The sequence below is a fragment of the Papaver somniferum genome, chromosome 7, assembly GCF_003573695.1.
Source record: "Papaver somniferum cultivar HN1 chromosome 7, ASM357369v1, whole genome shotgun sequence".
NCBI classification, from domain to species: domain Eukaryota; kingdom Viridiplantae; phylum Streptophyta; class Magnoliopsida; order Ranunculales; family Papaveraceae; genus Papaver; species Papaver somniferum.
The window spans coordinates 233,997,193-234,015,719 of record NC_039364.1 but is presented as its reverse complement, the minus strand read 5'-3'; the positions used below and the strand labels follow the sequence as shown (position 1 = coordinate 234,015,719).

At 36.3% G+C, this 18,527-nt stretch overlaps 1 long non-coding RNA gene across 1 annotated transcript; it reads right to left on the bottom strand.

The window, feature by feature from the left end:
* Positions 1-15,360: 15,360 nt before the first annotated feature.
* On the bottom strand, positions 15,361-17,733 carry LOC113299864. The gene is made up of 6 exons (XR_003335229.1): positions 17,523-17,733; positions 17,267-17,431; positions 16,875-16,943; positions 16,490-16,759; positions 16,304-16,361; positions 15,361-16,174 (listed from the first exon to the last, which is right to left on the bottom strand). It is a non-coding gene; the product is annotated as an uncharacterized LOC113299864 (long non-coding RNA).
* Between the last annotated feature and the right edge of the window lie 794 nt (positions 17,734-18,527).

Genomic DNA, 18,527 nt, shown 5'->3' with positions numbered 1-18,527 from the left:
CAGTGATGGGTTCTAGATCCGCATATTGGAAACACGCTCAAAAGAATTTTTTCATTACTCAAAAAGGTGTACAAATGATAAAAAGGAGAAAATAATTAAAATCGGGTGTTTGAAACGTTTATAATTGTGCAAACACCATTACAAAGAACGATACTTGAGAGGTGCAGTTATATTCAGAAAACTACGACCCACAACTATTAGTCGTTTCCACTGTTGAAAAACGACGGCTTTAGGTAGTCTATTGTTCTTCGTTCTCTCCTTTAATGGCAGCAGCATAGACAAGCTCTGCAACTTCCTTTTCTACGCTCTATTCTAAGCCCTAACTCTCCATCCCCCTTATATGTGATCCCAACTCCCTTTATATACTCGACATGTCTCAAATCATTCGTGTTAACTGCTGATAATCTTCACAGTAAAGAGAGAATATTTCCCAAGATATTTTTTTCTTTTCCTACCATGTTGCGGGATTTGCTTCCCATTTTATCTCTTTCACACGTCTTATGGTCGTGTACACGTCTCATAGTGTTCTAAATATGCTCAGACACAAGCCAATCCTTCCCGAGCATACTTCAAACTCTGTTTTGCTGAGAATTTCCATGTTTTGTTCCAATCCACGTAACGTTCCCCGTCACTCGAATCCAAGTAACTTACCACCCCTGATTCATCGAAACAGGCTGGTACTACTCCAATTCCACGCTTGAATCTCACCCAAATACTACACAGGTCCGAATAGAATTTCCCGGAGAAGAGTAAACCCGAGAATACCATTTTCTTCAAATTCACGATTCTAGCCAATTCTGGTCGAATCAAAGGCTATAACCAACCCTGATTATACATTAAGAACAAACCCAGTTAATCGGAGCGATCGAGTTTCTCTCTAATAACTCCAAAGCTTGAACCCTAAGTTTTCCGGTGACTGCAACAATTTGATTTTGATTATCCAGCCCAATTCTTTCGAAAACAATGATTATACCAAGTCTGTTTAGTGTTAACAGGTCCAACAAAACTGAATCCAGCGATCGAATCTTTGTAAATCCCGACCAAAACTTCAACCCTAATTCTGCCAGTAAAAGACATGTTTTCCCGCCAAATCACCAATTCAAAGTGAAGAAGATGACCTCCCCTTATCCTGTTCTGGTGTCCCTTTAGCAATTTGGGCTGAAATAGTAATTTTTGGGTGGAAATAGTAATTTTTCTGGGTTCCTCCAGGACATTTCTGGGATGCTTCCGGTGCGTTTCTGGGGTGCCTCTGGTGCATTTCTCCGGGGTGTAAAACACTACTTTTTGAGCCTATTTCGCCGCAAAACCTTATTTTTCCAAAAAACACCTACAAATAAATAAAATACCATAATAAGTACAAAAATGGGTACTAACAATATATACAATTAGGCTATATTAGACACATAAATGCGTCTATATATCAAATACCCCCAAACTTATTATTTGCTAGTCCCGAGCAAATTAAAACTACAAAATAAAAACCTAACTCACTTTCGCAGGCATCGTCGATTGCATTTAACGTATGCAATAAGCCTTTAAACCTCTAGGTGGCCCTAGTGTCCGAGTTATAGTCTCGGGAGGGCTTACCAGAGATATACCCACAAAATCTTTACTCCAGACCCTAGCTATCTACGCAAAACCTTGGAAAGAACTAAAGAACCTCCTTGGTTGGCATACAATTATTGACTCTAAGAGGAAGAACCCTGATGCGCAATTCCAATTGATGTACACGAGTTTGCACACTCAAGCATACTAAAATTCATATAAGTGACAGAGCTCTACTAAGATAGTTTCACGATGGACATCATACTCGGAGTCAGACTAATCACATGAAAAGATTAAGAAGATGGAAAAAGAAAAATGTAGATGGTTGAAAAGTGAACGGTGTTTCCCATATCTGTCTGAAGGCCTCTGCCAAGGTGAAAATAACCTAAATGACTGAGATACCAGTCTGACTAATATTAACACACTGGCATATACAAGGGAACCAGTGGTTAATAATCCTAACTCTAGGTCAACACAACTGGCATATACAAGGGTACCAGTGGTCGACTTTATTAAAAACACATTTATTTAAGAACTAACAACATGATTGGACCTTGTGGACCGAAGCGCATGTTTCTTGTCAGCAGATTACATGGTGATTCCCGTGGATCCTGCATTCCACGCTTGTTTAGGCGACGGAGATAGGGAGAACACGCACATATTGCTATCCAAGTGTTAGTATTTATTCCGATTGGTCTACTAGTCTGGTCTAATTTTTTTTTTTTTTCAAAAGGTAACTCAGTCACTCTATTTCACCCTAGCAAAGGTAACAACTTGAATCGTGTGCCCCACCAAATCACTTGAAAAAGAAAAGTAAAAATAGAAAGTGAAAAGGACTCGACAAGATATGGCGAAACTATCATGTTATTTCTAACACCTGAGCTCTGTGCTTTTATGAATAGACTCTTTAGACGTTTCCATCTAGTCAGATTGGTTCCTCAACTCCTAAAACCAAAATGCTTCCATTCACTTAGATTGGTTAGTGCCATCCTAAATAAGCATAAATTTCTAGGCTCTGGAGTTTATTTATTATGCAACTAAAAAGTTTCTCCCAATACCCCCAAACTTAAATCTAACATTGTCCTCAATGTTTTAAAGATAAAATTAAAAGCATGAACAAGGAGAAACGGTTATTATTCGAAGCAAAAGAGTTAAGGAAGGATATTACCGGGTTGCATGAGATTGGGTTACCTCCCAAGAAATGCTAAGTTTAAAGTCTTCAGCCAGACTTAGAAAAGGTTTAGTCAACTCGAACCGTATAACAGTAACCGGAATAACTGTGGGTCTTTAAAACCAAAAAGAGCTGACAAAAGGAGACTGCCACAAGCCAGAGAGTGATAGTCTTCCTTAAAGGTAAGATCCAACAGTTCAGGTTTAAAAGTCTGGAAAAACTCAATTAAAAATAATAATAACCTGAATAATTGGGGATCCTTAAAGTCAATCAGATTTGACTTATACATCTGACCACAAAGAGAGTGGTGGTCTTCCTTAAACAGATGTGTCGACCCTAATCTCCTAAAGTAATTAGGTTTAGTCTCAAAAAATAATTGACACATCTGAAATTTATATGTTCCCACAATTGGTAGAAAAGTTTTTGGTGGGAAAACAAAGTCAATCTTGGCATTATTGCCTGGACTAACCTCATCAACCAGAGGATGGGTTTTTAATAGTTGAGACTCGTGTTGAATATTATTAGGTTCGGGAAAACGAGTACGAAGATAGTCTCGTAAGATGGGTGAGGCATTGATGTCAAGTCCCAAGTGAGGGATCTTTTTAAGAGTTAATGCAAATGGAGAATGATAATCACCCCCAAACTTAGAGTTTTCGGCGTCTCTAGATAGACTGGTTATAACCTCCCTAATTTCTAGGTCGGCAATTGATTTTTCTAAGTCAGGTTCATCCTCACTAATCTCTACAAGTTCATCTAAGACTACTGTTTCTAAATCGTTTGACTCGAAAACAGTGCTCTCAAGATAAAATGGTTCCTCTAAACCATCATCGGCTTCATAATCATCGTCTAAAACGGTGGTATTTCTAGTCAAATCCCCTTCCTTTTAAATAGGTAAATAATTATTAAAATTATTTGGATTTGAACTAGAAATATCATTATCATTATCAACACTATCCTCCTCATCATCATCATCACAATATAATTTTTGATATTCACGAATTCTCAAGCTTTGTTCCCAACTACATGGTCTATGTTTATAATATTTCTCATAGATCGTTAGAGGTGATTCCTCAATAAAAGTTGGAGTATCCATATATCGCTGTCCACGCATATATTCACCAAGAGTCATTTCTGAAGACGTCTCTTGATAACGAGAATTTCTAGACATATATTCTCGCAACGTCATCGCAGGTGGCGTCTTCTCAAAAGGATTCATCACCGAAGAAATATAAACTACAGAGGGATTCTATACAATCACAAACAAGGACGACTCGACTCCACCAAAGCAAACCTAAAGATTTCTCGAAAACAAAAAGCATGATGGCTCCACTTAGATTGTTTCTAGACCAGATTCTATCTCTCGAAGGGGAATTCGTTACAGTTTGAGCAACCCCTCTGGATCAATCCGAGATAATGTGAGATGAAACTGAGGCGAGGGAAGCTCAATGGATCTTTGATACCCAAGGCCTCACCGGTGTTACTAGGCGGCTTGTTTCAACTCCCAGAAGTCATCATGAACTTTGAAATTGCTTAAAAAAGTGACCAATATTCTTCGAAAAATTTTCCTAACAAGCTCGATACCATATAGGTCTCTTTCTAATCAGATTTTAAAGCTTGGGTTCGCGTTAGGTTTTGTTTTCCTAAAACGGGAAAGAAGGGAACGGTGATGAAATCCGAACCCTTATCTTGTTTAGGCCAGGCCTTTCCCTTTAAATGGGATAGATACTTGAAGATAACAGTCATTGATGATAATATGGTTTATTTTCAACCATAAAATGACTATAAATGGAACAGTTTATGGCAACCGGAAATACGGTGACACTAGCATTGAAGTAAAAAGATGGATCTCTGATGATGTAACAATAAATCATAGATCTCTATCACAGATGCAAAATTGGATCAAATTCAAAGGTCTTCCAGTACAATTATGGTCCAAAGATTCTTTTGAAAAAATTGGTGAGTTCATGGGAGGACTGCAGAAGTTGATGCTGAGACAATTCAAAAAATCCAAGGGTGCTGCAGATTAAGGGTAAAGTGCTTAGCTCAAGACATTCCCGCAGCAATCAACATTTCTCTGTTAGGCATGGATTGGGTATTAGCTATTGAATGGGATTACGATTATCAACCGGTGAAACGTGTCACCGTTAATTCTTACCGGAAAATACTACAACAGCTGGATAAAGGTAAAAGCAGCTCAACGTTATCCTCATCCTTCAATTTCAAATTTTGAAAAGCCTGTCAGAGTCAACAACAATACCTTTCAAACGAACAAAATAAATGGACACGAAGAAACCACGTGGAAGAAGGACATCACTCTAAAGAGATATTTGCACCCAAGACAATTACTCAATTATTCAACAGCTTTCAAAAAAAGGTCAACATCGGCCAATCGAAGAATGGTCAAGAAAAAACAGCTACAGTCAAAGATTTTGTTAACCGTTATTTCAGAAATGCAAAATTGAAAGAAAAATCTCCAGAGACAGCGGTTACTCAAAGCTCATTAATTCCCAGCAACGAAAGCACTCATCTAGACAACAAGATCTCAAACTCCATGTGGAAATGGTATTAGAAACGCCTCAAAGATCTCAAACTCTTAATAGAGAGATTATGAGAATTAATGATATCCATAATACAGTGGACATGATCATGGAAGCAACAAGAAAGTTGGGGCCAATTTTGGGGCTCATGAAGAACAAGCCAGAGCACTATACACAGACATAGTTACAACAAATTATCATATTAAATCTACTGAAGAAAAGAATTGTGATACTGAAATTTATGAGGATGCGGTGAATTTGAGAACAGATGGTTTGAATGGATATTAAAATTCTTATATGGAACATGCGAGGTTTAACATCTATTGATAAAATGGATGGTCTTAAATATCTTATCAAAAAAGTGAAGCCAAATGTGTGTATGCTACAAGAAACACATATGATGAAAATGAATGATTGGTGGGTGAAGAACATATGGGGCAATGAGCATCATCAGTTGAGAGATATTCCATCTAAAGGACTATCAGGAGGTCTACTCACTATTTTGGATGACAATGTGTATGAATGCACTGAGGAATTGGTTGGTCCCAATACCCTCTCTCAAAAACTCAAATGCAAGCAAGACAACTATGAATGGTGTGTTACCAATGTGTACTCTCCTTGCACATATTGGGAAAGATGGGAATTTCGGGAAGAAATCGAAGACTTCACAGGCTGGGCCAGTGAGCATTGCTGCATAAGAGGTGACTTTAATGCTACCAGAAGAAGATGTGAAAGGAACAAACCCGGAGGTTCTAGAAGAAACAGTAGACTCTTTAATGAATACATGGAAGAACATGCATTAGTGGATAGTCCACTCAATGGAGGCTTATTCACATGAATCATGATCCTTTACTTCGCAGGTTGGATAGAGTGGTGGTTTCTCGACAATTTGAAGGTAAATTCCCACTATTAACCCAAACTGTTCTGTCTATAACTCTCTCTAATCACTCAGCAATATTACTTACCACCTCAAATATACCCACAACAAAACCTCCTTTTAGAGTGGAAAGTTTTTGGTTTTCCCATCCAGATTTTATGCCCAATTTGGCCATTTGGTGGAGTACACTCAAATTCACAGGATCTCCAAGCTTCATTCTAGCGAAAAAAACTTCAAAACATAAAAACAATTCTCAATAAATGGAGCAGAGAAACATATGGGCAGCAGGAAACTAAAAAATAAGAATTGACAAGCCTCATCAATGCACTGAACATGTTGGAAGAAACAGGAGCACTAATTGTGCAACAATTCATAGAAAGAACTGAAATGAGAGAAAAACTCAAGCAAATCAACATTGACAATGCTATAAAATGGTTGGCCAGAGCTAAGACTCGGCATTTTAAAGAGAGTGATGCAAATGCTAAATACTTCCATACATTGGCCAAGGGAAGGAGAAGAAGAAACACAATTCAAAAGCTGGTCATCAATCGGGAAGATGATTTTTGTCAAGCTAACATCAGAGAATAAATATCAAATTACTTCTCAAATCTTTTTCAGGACAAGCATCCTGTCAGACCACAAATGAATGCAGATTACTTCACCAAAATTACTCCAGAGGAAAGTACATAACTTGATAATCCAATAACTGAAGAAGAAGTTTGGGATGTTATCAAGCAATTTAAGAACAACAAGTCACCTGGACCAGATGGATATAACATGGAATTCTATAAATTTGCTTGGCCTGTCATCAAAAATTATTTCATGAATGTCATAAAGGAATTTGAAACTCAACAAAAGATTGATTGGAGGTTGAACTGCTCTTTCATCAGCTTAATTCCTAAAAAAGAACAAGTAGGGTCTCCTCAAGATTTCAGACTCATTAGATTAATCAGTAGTGTCTAAAAAGTAATCTCAAAGACACTTACTCAGAGGTTCAAGAAAGTGCTACCAAAGTTAATATCTGAAAATCAAAGGGCATTCATTGAATACAAGCAAATCCTGGATGGAATTTTAATTGCTGGAGAATTGATAGACTCTAGATTCAAGTCAAAAAATCCTGGCATTCTTTGCAAACTGGATATTCAAAAGGCATTTGACAATGTAAGCTGGCACACAATAAGCAGTGTTTTGCAAAGCTCAGGATTTGAAATAAATGGATCAAATGGATTGGGTGATGTGTTACCACTGCCCAACATTCTCTCTTAATCAATGGCAGCTCCACTCCAAAGTTCAAGCCACAAAAAGGATTGAGACAAGGAGACCCATTATCTCCTTTTTTGTTTATACTAGTGGCAGAAATCTTCTCCAAATTAATGAAGAATGTAGTTCAGCTAAATATGATCTCAGGATTCTCCGTCAATTCCACTCAAATTTCCCACCTCTAATTTGCAGATGATATCCTTGTGTTTCTTGATGGCACTGAAGAAGCTGAAAATTAATATCTTTATCCTTTTGCAGATATTTGAAGCTCTAACTGGCTTGAGGGTAAACTATAGCAAAAGTGCAATCATAAGCATTGGAGAATATCATAAGGTTCAAGTTATTACTGACATTTTGAAGTGCAGAGTGGAGTCTCTTCCTTTAAAATACTTGGGCATGTCTATTGGAGCAAACTCTAGATGTAGTGCCATTTGGGATTCAATTATTGAAAATTTTCAAAAGAAACTAGCTCCATGGAGAAGAAAATTCTTCACTAAATCAGGAAGGGTATTGCTCATTAAAACCTCTCTATCCAGTCTTCTTGTTTACTACATGTCTATTTTCCAAATGCCTGCAAGTGTAGAAAAGAAGTTAAACCAAATTATGAGATATTTTCTATGGGGATCTTCAGTTGATAAAAGGAAAATTAATTGGATAGCATGGGATAGAATCAATTTTCCAAAGAAGAATGGAGGATTGGGAATCAGAAACTTGAGACCTACAACAAAGTATTACTCTCAAAATGGTCTTGGAGATTCTCAAAAGAAAAGAAGCAACTCTGGAGAAGAGTTATTCAAGAAAAAATGCATACAAATCAGACTCTTTATGGGTTAAAGATTCCTCCAAACCACAGGGTAAAGGCATGTGGAAGAATATTAAAAAAATCACATAGTAGAGCATATTACTACCCTGGAGATCAATAATAGTAAAGCAGTTAATTTTTGGTGGGATAAGTGGACATGTGATCAAACACTGAAAGTTAAATTCCCAAATATCTTTAAGCTGGCAACAAAGAAAGATGCTTTACTTCAAGAGATGGTGACTAATGAGGCATGGAATCTCCAGCTAATAAGAAATCTCACACAACAAGAAATCCCAGAGATGCTCCAGTTATTTGCAGTCTTGGGATCTCCACCAGATCTTAATGATGCTGCAGAAGATGATCTCATTTTTAATACTCCAGGAGGCTTTAAAGCCCAACTTTGTTACAACTGGATAATTGAGCAGTTACCAGAATCAGTGAATGCAGTTCCTTACTCCTGCATATCGGTGCAGTTTGTGCCGCCAAAAATTCAATATTTCATGTGGGCTACTGCTCAAAATGCCATTCCTATAGTGGATAACTTGCTCAGAAGAGGCTGTCAAATTCAAACTGCAACTTGTTCACTTTGCAACTCTCATCCAGAATCAGTAGATCATTTACTATTGTATTGTAAGTACTCTCATAAAGTTTGGTCACATTTCATCAATGGTTATAATCTTAGATGGGTTCAAGGAGGCACAATAACCATGCAATTGCAAGCCTGGAAATGTAGACAAGGAAGAAATAGGGAAAGAAAGATATGGCCTTTGATCATATTTGCAGTTTGTTGGGCTCTCTGGAACGAAAGAAACGAAAGAGTTGTGGCTTATAAACGTCCTAAAGGAGAAGAAGAAACATAAAGGAGATTAAAAACCTTATCTATATTTGGGGAGGCCATCACAAATGGTTTGGTGCTTTAACTTTTAGAGAATTGATAACTCACTGGAAAGTAGTTATACATTCCATATAACAATTTTTGTAAGATTGTTTTGATTTAGTGCTACGAGCATGACCTATTGTAATCATTAAAATGGGGGTCTTGTACTTTATTACATTTTCTTTTATACATCAACCTTTTAAGTTAAAAAGAAAACATGATACTCATATAATCTCCATGAACTGGACATGGAAACTTCATGTTTAGTTTCCTCATGTTATACTAAAAACGTACCTATGAGTAAATTAGTATCCCAAAACAAAGATATAACCTTTGTGCACAAAATCCTGTAGTAGAATGTAATAGAAATATGACAATTATTTTATCACTCAACAAGCAGATGTTTGAGTTTACAATGACTTAGAAATTTACCATTTATTTAGTAGGCAACACGTGATATAATAAAAGATCACGTTAAAGAATAAGATCTTTTTTATACAAAATTAGTCATAAAAATTCAAGGTGACCAAATTCGTGGTACAAAAATCCTGTTGGAATCTATTAAAACTCCATTTTAAATAAAATTGATACAAAAACCCCAAATTTCAAAATTGGTTTCATCAAATTTTTTGGGATTTTTGTGTTACTTTCGTTTTTTGAGGTTTTTGTGTTACTTTTGTTCTGATGGATTTTTTGTATATGGATAATGACGCCTTTGGAGTTCTAACTCTTAGACCATTTTTTATATAAAAAAATAGAATTTTGTTTATCCAATATTTTCCTCTTCAATAAAATATTGTAGTCACAATGGAAAATCAGTTGTTTTAAAGGTCCTAAAAGTCCCACTCATCAAAAAATAACTAGATTTTAAGCAATCTAAAATAAATATAAGATAAGTTTTTCCCATTTAAAGCCACACTCTTTTTTGGGGTTTCATTATGGGAAAAATATCCTTTGGTTTTTTGTAGGTGGTCCTTTCAGAAAATCATCTTTTTCATTTGGTCCATAATTATTTAAAAATATTAAAATATCTAAATTACACATTCTCTTTTTTAAATCTTTTTTCTCTCTCTTAATAAAAATAAATAAATAAAAACTTAAATATCTTTTGAACCATATGTCCAAAAATGATAAATTTTATATATTTGGAAAGCCCTCGATGATAGCTTTCCAACGAGTACCATTGTCGTTATGTTTCGGAGCTTTTAATTTTTGCCTTATTTTTTAGCTATAAAATGAAGTAGAAATGAAGTCTGTTTTTATATGGACTTCATTCCAGAAATATGAAGTATGTTTCTATATGGACTTCATTTATGCAATGAAGTCTGTTTTTCTTAGGTTTTTATATAGACTTCATTTCTGGAATGAAGTCTGTTTTTTTAGGTTTTTATATGGACTTCATTTCTGGAATAAACTGTTACAAGAAATGAACTCGTATATAGTTCATTTTATAGCTAAAAAATAAGGCAAAAATTAAAAGTTCAGAAACATAGCGACTATGGTACTCGTTGGAAAGCTATCGTCGGACATATGGTTCAAAAAAAATTTAAGTTTTAAGTTATTTATTTATTTTTATTAACAGAGAGAAAAAAAGAAAAAAGGGTATTTTTGACACTATTAAAGGACTGTGACATCATTGATGACATCATCCCGCGTGGGTATTGTCCATCCTAGGACCAAATAATAATTTTTATGACCAAATGATAATTTATATTTTCAAATAGGACCAAACAAACAATTGACTGGGTTAATTGGATTAGACTCTCTCTAATCTATTATTTCTAGGACTGTATGCTATTTTCTACTTTCATTATATTTGGAACCGGAAGTGGAAGTGTTTTTACTTTTCCAGAAGCAGAAGTCAAAAACAAAATATTTTTGCTTTACAAAAGGTTAATTTTTTTTTGTTTCTAGAAGTCATTATGTCGCGTCTAGAAGTCATTCTGAAACTGTAAACAGTCAATTAAAAATTGTAAAGATTTGCATCAAGGAAATTCACCATTTGGACCCTGCAATTCATCTAGACACATGAAGTAAATAAGAGGTAGGAGACCTGTATAGAGGGATGTTTGATTTCTGCTGCTGCTACGTGAAGGTTCTTCGTTGCTTGTTATTGTAACAATTTTTATTTTTATTTTTTACTAGGAAAAGAAGCTTCACTAATTGAAAGATCAAACGACATTGACTTCCTCTAAAGAGGAATTTAACCACACGGGAAATCAAAATCAACTAGAGACCTAAAAAGACTGTTGGGAGCGTTATAAGCTTCCTTGGCTAATAGATGGACCGTTTCATTTGCTTCCCTTGGAACATAACTATATTTCCAAGAATTAAAAAAAAAAAAGAAAAAAAAAGAAAGAAATAAACTATCATTTATAACTGAATTGGTAGTCCATGTTACTGCCATAGGTGAACCATTCAGCGCAGCCACTACATTGATGTTGTCCCCTTCCAGATGTAGATGTTCAATGTTGCTTTCCTTAGCCCATAAGACTGCGTGTAATGTACCTAAAGCTTCAGCCTGCTCCTCGTCAAAAGATGTCAGAGGAATGCTTGTTGTCCCCTTGCATTCACCTGCATCAGATCTCATGGTTAGTCCCCAAGCCACATTTATTTTATGTATATTTGAAACTAGCATCAAAATTAATCTTCATAAAAGGACTGTTAGGGGGAGTCCATCGAATCTTTCTGTTAACCCTGTCATTCACCATCTGACTATTATCTGTCAGTGTAAGCATATTCCTTTCCTAGTCAGCTATGTACTTGGTAAGCTGCGAAGTTAACGCTGAAACAGATATAAGATGATTATCAAACACTAATTGACACCTTGATGTCCATATATGCCAAAGTACTATCCCCCAGGTATAAGATGATTATGCAAATTAAATATGTTTCTGCATCTGAGCATTTCCACCAGGAAATATCACAAACCATTCACTAAACCAAACAAGCAAATTTTTATTTTGAATTCTGTTATTGAAATCAGGATCTAGAGAATACCAGATCTATCTAGCATAACTACAGTCCACAAATAAATGTTGAGCTGTTTCAGGATGGTTCTTACAAAAGGGACAGGAATTATCTATGTTCCTCATGACCTTATGAATACGGTTTCTAACTGGGATACATTCCTGAATACATTTCCATAAGAAAAAGAGAATTTTTTGTGGAAACTTAACCTGCCAGAACCTGTTCCAAGGGAATTGAGTATTAGAAACAGTAGCAAAATCCAATCTACTATTAAGGATATACCTATAAGCATATTTTACACTGAAACAACCATTAGAAGTCTGAGTCCATCTAATTCTATCACTCCCCTAAAACGGAATCCTAATTTGAGTAATTTTTCCAACAGTCTGATCATCAAAAAGGGCCTCAAGCAAATCAACGTTCCATGCTTTAGTTTCATTGTTTACCTTCTTAATACTCATAGACTATCTACTAGTATCCACTGTACGATCTAGTTTAGTTACCCATTTATGTTTCCAGACATTAATTCTAGCACCATCGCCTACTTCCCAACAGTAATTTGATTTAACAATCTCTAAACCTTACCTGATTCCCCTCCGAATCCAGGGGCCATGAGTGTAAGGTCATATGTAAGCGGATCTATGATCATGAAATATTTATGTCTTAGAATTATGGCCCAAGGAGCATCAGGTTTCTCTAACATTCGCCAAGCCAGCCTAGCAAGCAAACCAATATTAAAAATATCAGACTTTTTAAAATTCAGACCACCAAATTTTTTGGGAATAGCAACAAAGTCCCATTTCCTCAGGATTAGCCTTCTAGACTCATGATCTTGGTTCCACCAGAATCTCATCTGATACGAATCCATTTTTTTAGTAAGTTCCTTTGGCATAGAAACACAGCCATACGGTGAGATGCTAAAGTTCCTAGGACAGTGTGTGACATGACGGCTTTACCAGCTAAATTTAGATGCTTAATTTGGTTTCCAAATACCCAGTTTATCTCTGATTTTCCTAATAGAGGTTTAAAAGACACCGTTTTGTTTCTTTGTAAAAGTAAAGGGACTCCTAATTATTTATCCTGCAATCCCATTCTTTTAATACTTAGAATATTAGCAATGTCATTTTTAACTCTATTATCGGTTTTAGGACTAAAAGCCAACCCCGTTTTCTCAAAATTAATAGATTGACCAGACAGACTACTGAACTTCCCTATAATATCATGCAACAATCTAGCTTCATTATACTTGGCATTTAGGAAAATCAGCCAATCGTCTGCAAAGAATAAATGACTAATTGGGGGACAGTCAGGGGTAACCTTTATGCCATGAAGAAGACCTTTACTCTCAGCCATCAACAGACACTTGGAAAAAAATTCCATGCAGAGAAAAAAAGGTAGGGACTGAGCGGATCTCCTTGACGAAGTCCCCTCTCAAGATAAAAGATGTCAACTGGAGATCCATTTAGCAACACTGAAGTAGAAATTTTTGAGATACACTGCTCAATTATTCTGCAAAAATCTTCATGAAAACCAAGCTTAAGTAAAGAGTGAATAACAAAACACCACTTGACACGACCAAAGGCTTTAGACATGTCTAATTTATTGCCATCAACCCTTTCTTCTTAGTTTCATTCTTCTTCATAGTATCTACCAATTCATGTGCTAAGACAATGTTATCCGACATTTGTCTTCCTTGCAGAAAAGCTGCTTGGAAAGGACTAATGATTTTGTTCAAGATAGGCCTTAGTCTATTAGAAATTATCTTTGACACAATTTGGTATATGTACTGCATAGACTTAAAGGTCTGAATTCAGAAGCATTCCTAGGATAAGTAACTTTAGGAATCAAAGAAATGAAGTTATGATTACATTGCTTAAGGATATACTTAAGAGTGAAAAACAGCCTGTACCTACAGACAGTGTCATTTCCAACAATATCCCGCATTTTCTGGTAGAAACCAGGTGGAAACCCATCCGGACCCGGAGAGGTCCATGGTTTCATTCTAAAAACGACATCTCTGATTTCCTCACTACTAGGAATGGCTAATAACCTCAGATTATCCTCATTACAAACACGGGCTGGGATATCTTCCATAAAGTCGGGAGGGATACTAGGCTTAGTAGATATACTCATTTTTGAGAAATGAGTGGTTAACTCGGAAGCTATTTTGTGTCTATCAGTTAGCCAGATGCCCATAATATTTTGAAGAGTTTTTATATGAGTCTTTCTTCTCCTACAGTTGGCCCTTTCATGAAAGTATCTAGTATTAGTGTCCCCAAAGACTAAGTTCTCATCATGGCTTCTTTGACTCCAATAATCATGTTCAATATCGTACCAGTATTTTAATTTAGCATTAAGATCTGATAACAACTCAGAATTTGACGTCGTATGAGGAAGATTTGTAACCCTTTCAATTTCAGCTTTAGTACCCCTAATAAGCATATTAAAATCCCTCATCTCTCTATTAGACCAATCTCTAAGACCAAGTTTAACATAAGATAAGGATTTGGAATGTTTGAAAGCATGGGAGCTTTGAGTGTCATGTATCCAGTGTCTGGCCACAATCTGTTTACAGGAATCATCCCTAAGCATGCATTTATTAAACCTAAAAGGCTTCTTAGCTATACCTATCGATTTAGTACTAGCCAGCATAATTGGTACATGGTCACTACCCAAAGGCATCAAATTGATAGACTATAGAATTAGGAAAAAATTGAAACCAGACATCATTAGCAAACACTCTGTCTAAATTTAATTCATTTCCTTGTCTTTTATTGGACCAAGTAAAAGGGTTATCTGAGTAGCCGATATCTGAAAGACCTACTGACCTCACAAGATTTCCAAAGTAGTCTAACCGAGTTTGGGAGATTGCAATCCACCCTGCTTTTCTTCATTACACAAAACAAAGTTAAAATCACCAAGAGCTCCATAAATACAGGACAACAGGGTTTTTCCCCCTCTAGCATCAAATTGTACTAGACAGTTGCTCATATTTAAACTAGCTTCTATAACTCTAAGACTAATACCATCTTTCCACAACAGGCAAGAACCACCTCCAACTCCTACCGGATTTAGGTACCAAACATTAGGGAAATTCAATGGTTGTCTTTCCATTTTTTTTGATGGTAGTCTCACACAAGAATATAATATCTGGGTCATTTGATTTAATGATGTCTTTCATGTAGTTCCTAGTATCCTTATTTCCATAACCTTGGACATTCCGAGAAAGGACTTTCATTTCTCCAGTATTGCAACCAAACAACAAAAAGAAAGATATCTTCCTGTCTATTTCTTTCCTAATAGTATGCGGAAAACAAATAGGATGAAATCTCAGATTATACTTGGGAGGGTTGAAAACAGTAACAACCTTAAGACTATCAGAATCACTTAATGTACGCAATAAACAATAAGAAACACTAGAGTTTATAATATCAGTGTGAATCGAAGAAGGAATTGAAGAACAAAATAAAATTGAGACACTAGTATAAAAAGTTTTAGAGTGATCTGCATAGCTTGATTGATCTCCAGCAGCAGCAGGGTGGCTGGGATTCTCTGCAATCGAAACTTTTTCAGCTTCTTCCATGGTTAAATCACTGTTGCTGAAGGTTGGGTTAACTCGCACAAGCTGCCAATCATTACCTAGATTATCATGGGTCTGGTACCTAGATATCTGGCTGAGACTTTGGTCTTCTTGTGAAATAGAAGGGGCTAGAGCTGTTATCTTTCTGGAGACGTCAGATGACAAGTTAACTTGTTTATATATGACTCCAAAATTTCCAGAAGCAAAATAATCTCGTACAGCGGATCCGCCTTCTCCAGATTATACGCAAGTTCTGTCAGCAGACCAGAGCAGAGTAAACCTCCCCTGAATAACTTTGCAAAATAGAAATTTAAGTTCCAACAAGGCAGTGGACTCGGTACTACTTGCCTTTACTTCAGCAGCCTTCTTAAATGGTATACTATACACTTCGTACCAAAAGTTTTTGCCACATCATTTTCTTCCTTCACTTGTAATTACGGAATTGCTTGATCCAGCTTTCTTCCATCTACAGAAAATATCAACTTCTGATGGCGATCATCAACACTACATGATCCATGATGTTCTTTGGCAGCAGAAGCAAAACAGAGGAACTCGCTGGATAGGAAAATGAAGGCACCAACTGAGAGGGTTGTAGATGTATATATAATTTCTCAAGCTCAAAATAACTACTGATGAAAAAAAAGTTTTAAGATACTTTATTCTGAAAACTTAACACCAACTGACTTCTTTTAGGGGTGGCTTTAACCTCTGGGGAAGACTGCTCCTCAGGCTTTTTGGAATCCTATAACAGAAAATGTGTGGTCAACGCATGAGTTACCTGTCTACGTTAAAAGAGAGGGACAGAAAATGCAGTTTTCAGCAGAATCAAAAAATTGCGTCAGTGTGCAAGAGGGAGAAAAGGATCAATACATCTTTTAATTCGCTTGCATATCTACAGCAGATGTTGTCTGAGCGTCATTTCTCCTGGCGTTGACATGGAGCCACAAATATCTTTCAACAGCATTGAAAGAGGTAACGGTCTCAATAATCACAGCATCTAAAGAGTCATTACAAAAATATCTCACTCTTCCTTTACGAAATGAACCCTTTAAGCACAGATGCGCACTGGCATGCTTAGTTGGAATAGATTACAGAAACTCATCCATCACAGGCTTGTAGATTTGCATCACCATTTACAACCTGCAAAACGAAGGAAGATCATGTTACAGCTCGGAATGATTAAAGAAAACGAACACTACAGAGTAAAACCAAATTATACAGAATTAGGAAACAAGAAAGAAGGAGAAGAACTGACCCCCGCCAAAGCAGGAATCATGTCTACAAAAACGCCTCAGAAGTTCAGGTTGATCCTTTAGATATCCTTCTGCAGGAGGAAGAAGAACATTAAGCAATTTCAGGACTGCAGTTACCTGAAAAAATATGTCTATAGAGAAAATGTCAGTTTTGCAATAATCACAAGTAGCTAGCTCAAAAATTTTAAAATGTTTAAAACCAGCAATGCAGGACTGAATACAGACTGAAATATGCACATTTGCAATTTAGACATGACTGGGAATAGCACAGTAATGGATTTACAAGATGCGTAAATTAACCTAAGGCATTCTTACTGGTTTCCTCAATAGTTAAGCTAGAAGACAGTTGCAACTTAAACCCTGAAAAGTCGGCTTTCAAAAGTGGAATGGGAACCTGGTTGGAGTTTGCATCACCACCCACAAGGGAAGAGGCTTTGATGTGTGAGGTGTCATAGCTTGATAAAATATTCTTCAATATGCACCTTTCTTTTTGCTGAAAAAGCATCTTGACAGCCATAGCAGAACCAGATGCAAGTCTCCAAAGAAGCCCAATTAGAGGCTGCATATACATAATGTAGAAATGAAGTCAAGAATCAGCAATAACATTTTGCTAGTATACATTATGAAATAAAAGGTCGGCGCTGACATACACCATAGATTCACTGGTTGAAGCTGGTTTGACTAGCCAAGGCTGTAAGAGGTATTACTTGCTGGATAAATCTTGATCGCAAAGTTGACCCACCATCTTAAGAGAGTCGCTGATTGCCTCCGTTATTATAATCAAACAACTACATTTGGAACAATCTGTGAAATCCAGACGACGCAAGAAGTGTTAAAGCAGTTTCAAGAGAAAGATCCGGATTGAGTTGCATAGGAGAATCATGGTTACCTTTTGGTCCTCATACTGAAGAAGATTGCACAAAACAGGAACAACAACCATGAAATGTGACAAAGCATCGAATGAGAGTTTCTTGCATACATCAGCAACAGTATTGATTGTGACCCTCCGATGAATAAGACAAGCAAATATGTCATACATGCACACATTGTCGCATTCACTACAGCTGATTGGTTACAGTTGTCTGCATTTGTTTCAGAAGCAAATAAAATCTACCCCTAAACGCCAAGCAGGGTAGGTTTGCAGCTATGAGCTAGCCATTTAGCTGGCAACCTCCACCCTAGAAACATGACCTCTAATGAGAACTTACAAGCAAGTCATACTCCAAATTGACTATACAGAGAACTTACTATGGTACTGCTCCAACATCTTTCCATGATTAGTGAATTTAGTATTTCCTTTTCCTATGTATAATGAACACATTACAGTTCTTCAATGACACAACAAATTCTAAGGAGAAACTTACAGATAATCATAAACTAAGCATACACAGGAACAAATCAACATCCAGCTTAATAAAATTGGAAATGGAAAGCAATAATAGATAACAATTGATAAAGTTAAAATTTATATTCATGTAGTTTGTTTCTTCGTTCACATCACATCATATCACTTTCCCATTATAAAACCCTAATAATTTCCAAATTATACCCATCAAAAATTATACCCACCAAAAGTTAATGTAATCCCCACTGTAAATCCCTAATCCCCACTGTAAATCCCTAACAATTTTCTAATTAGACCATGAACCCTAAAC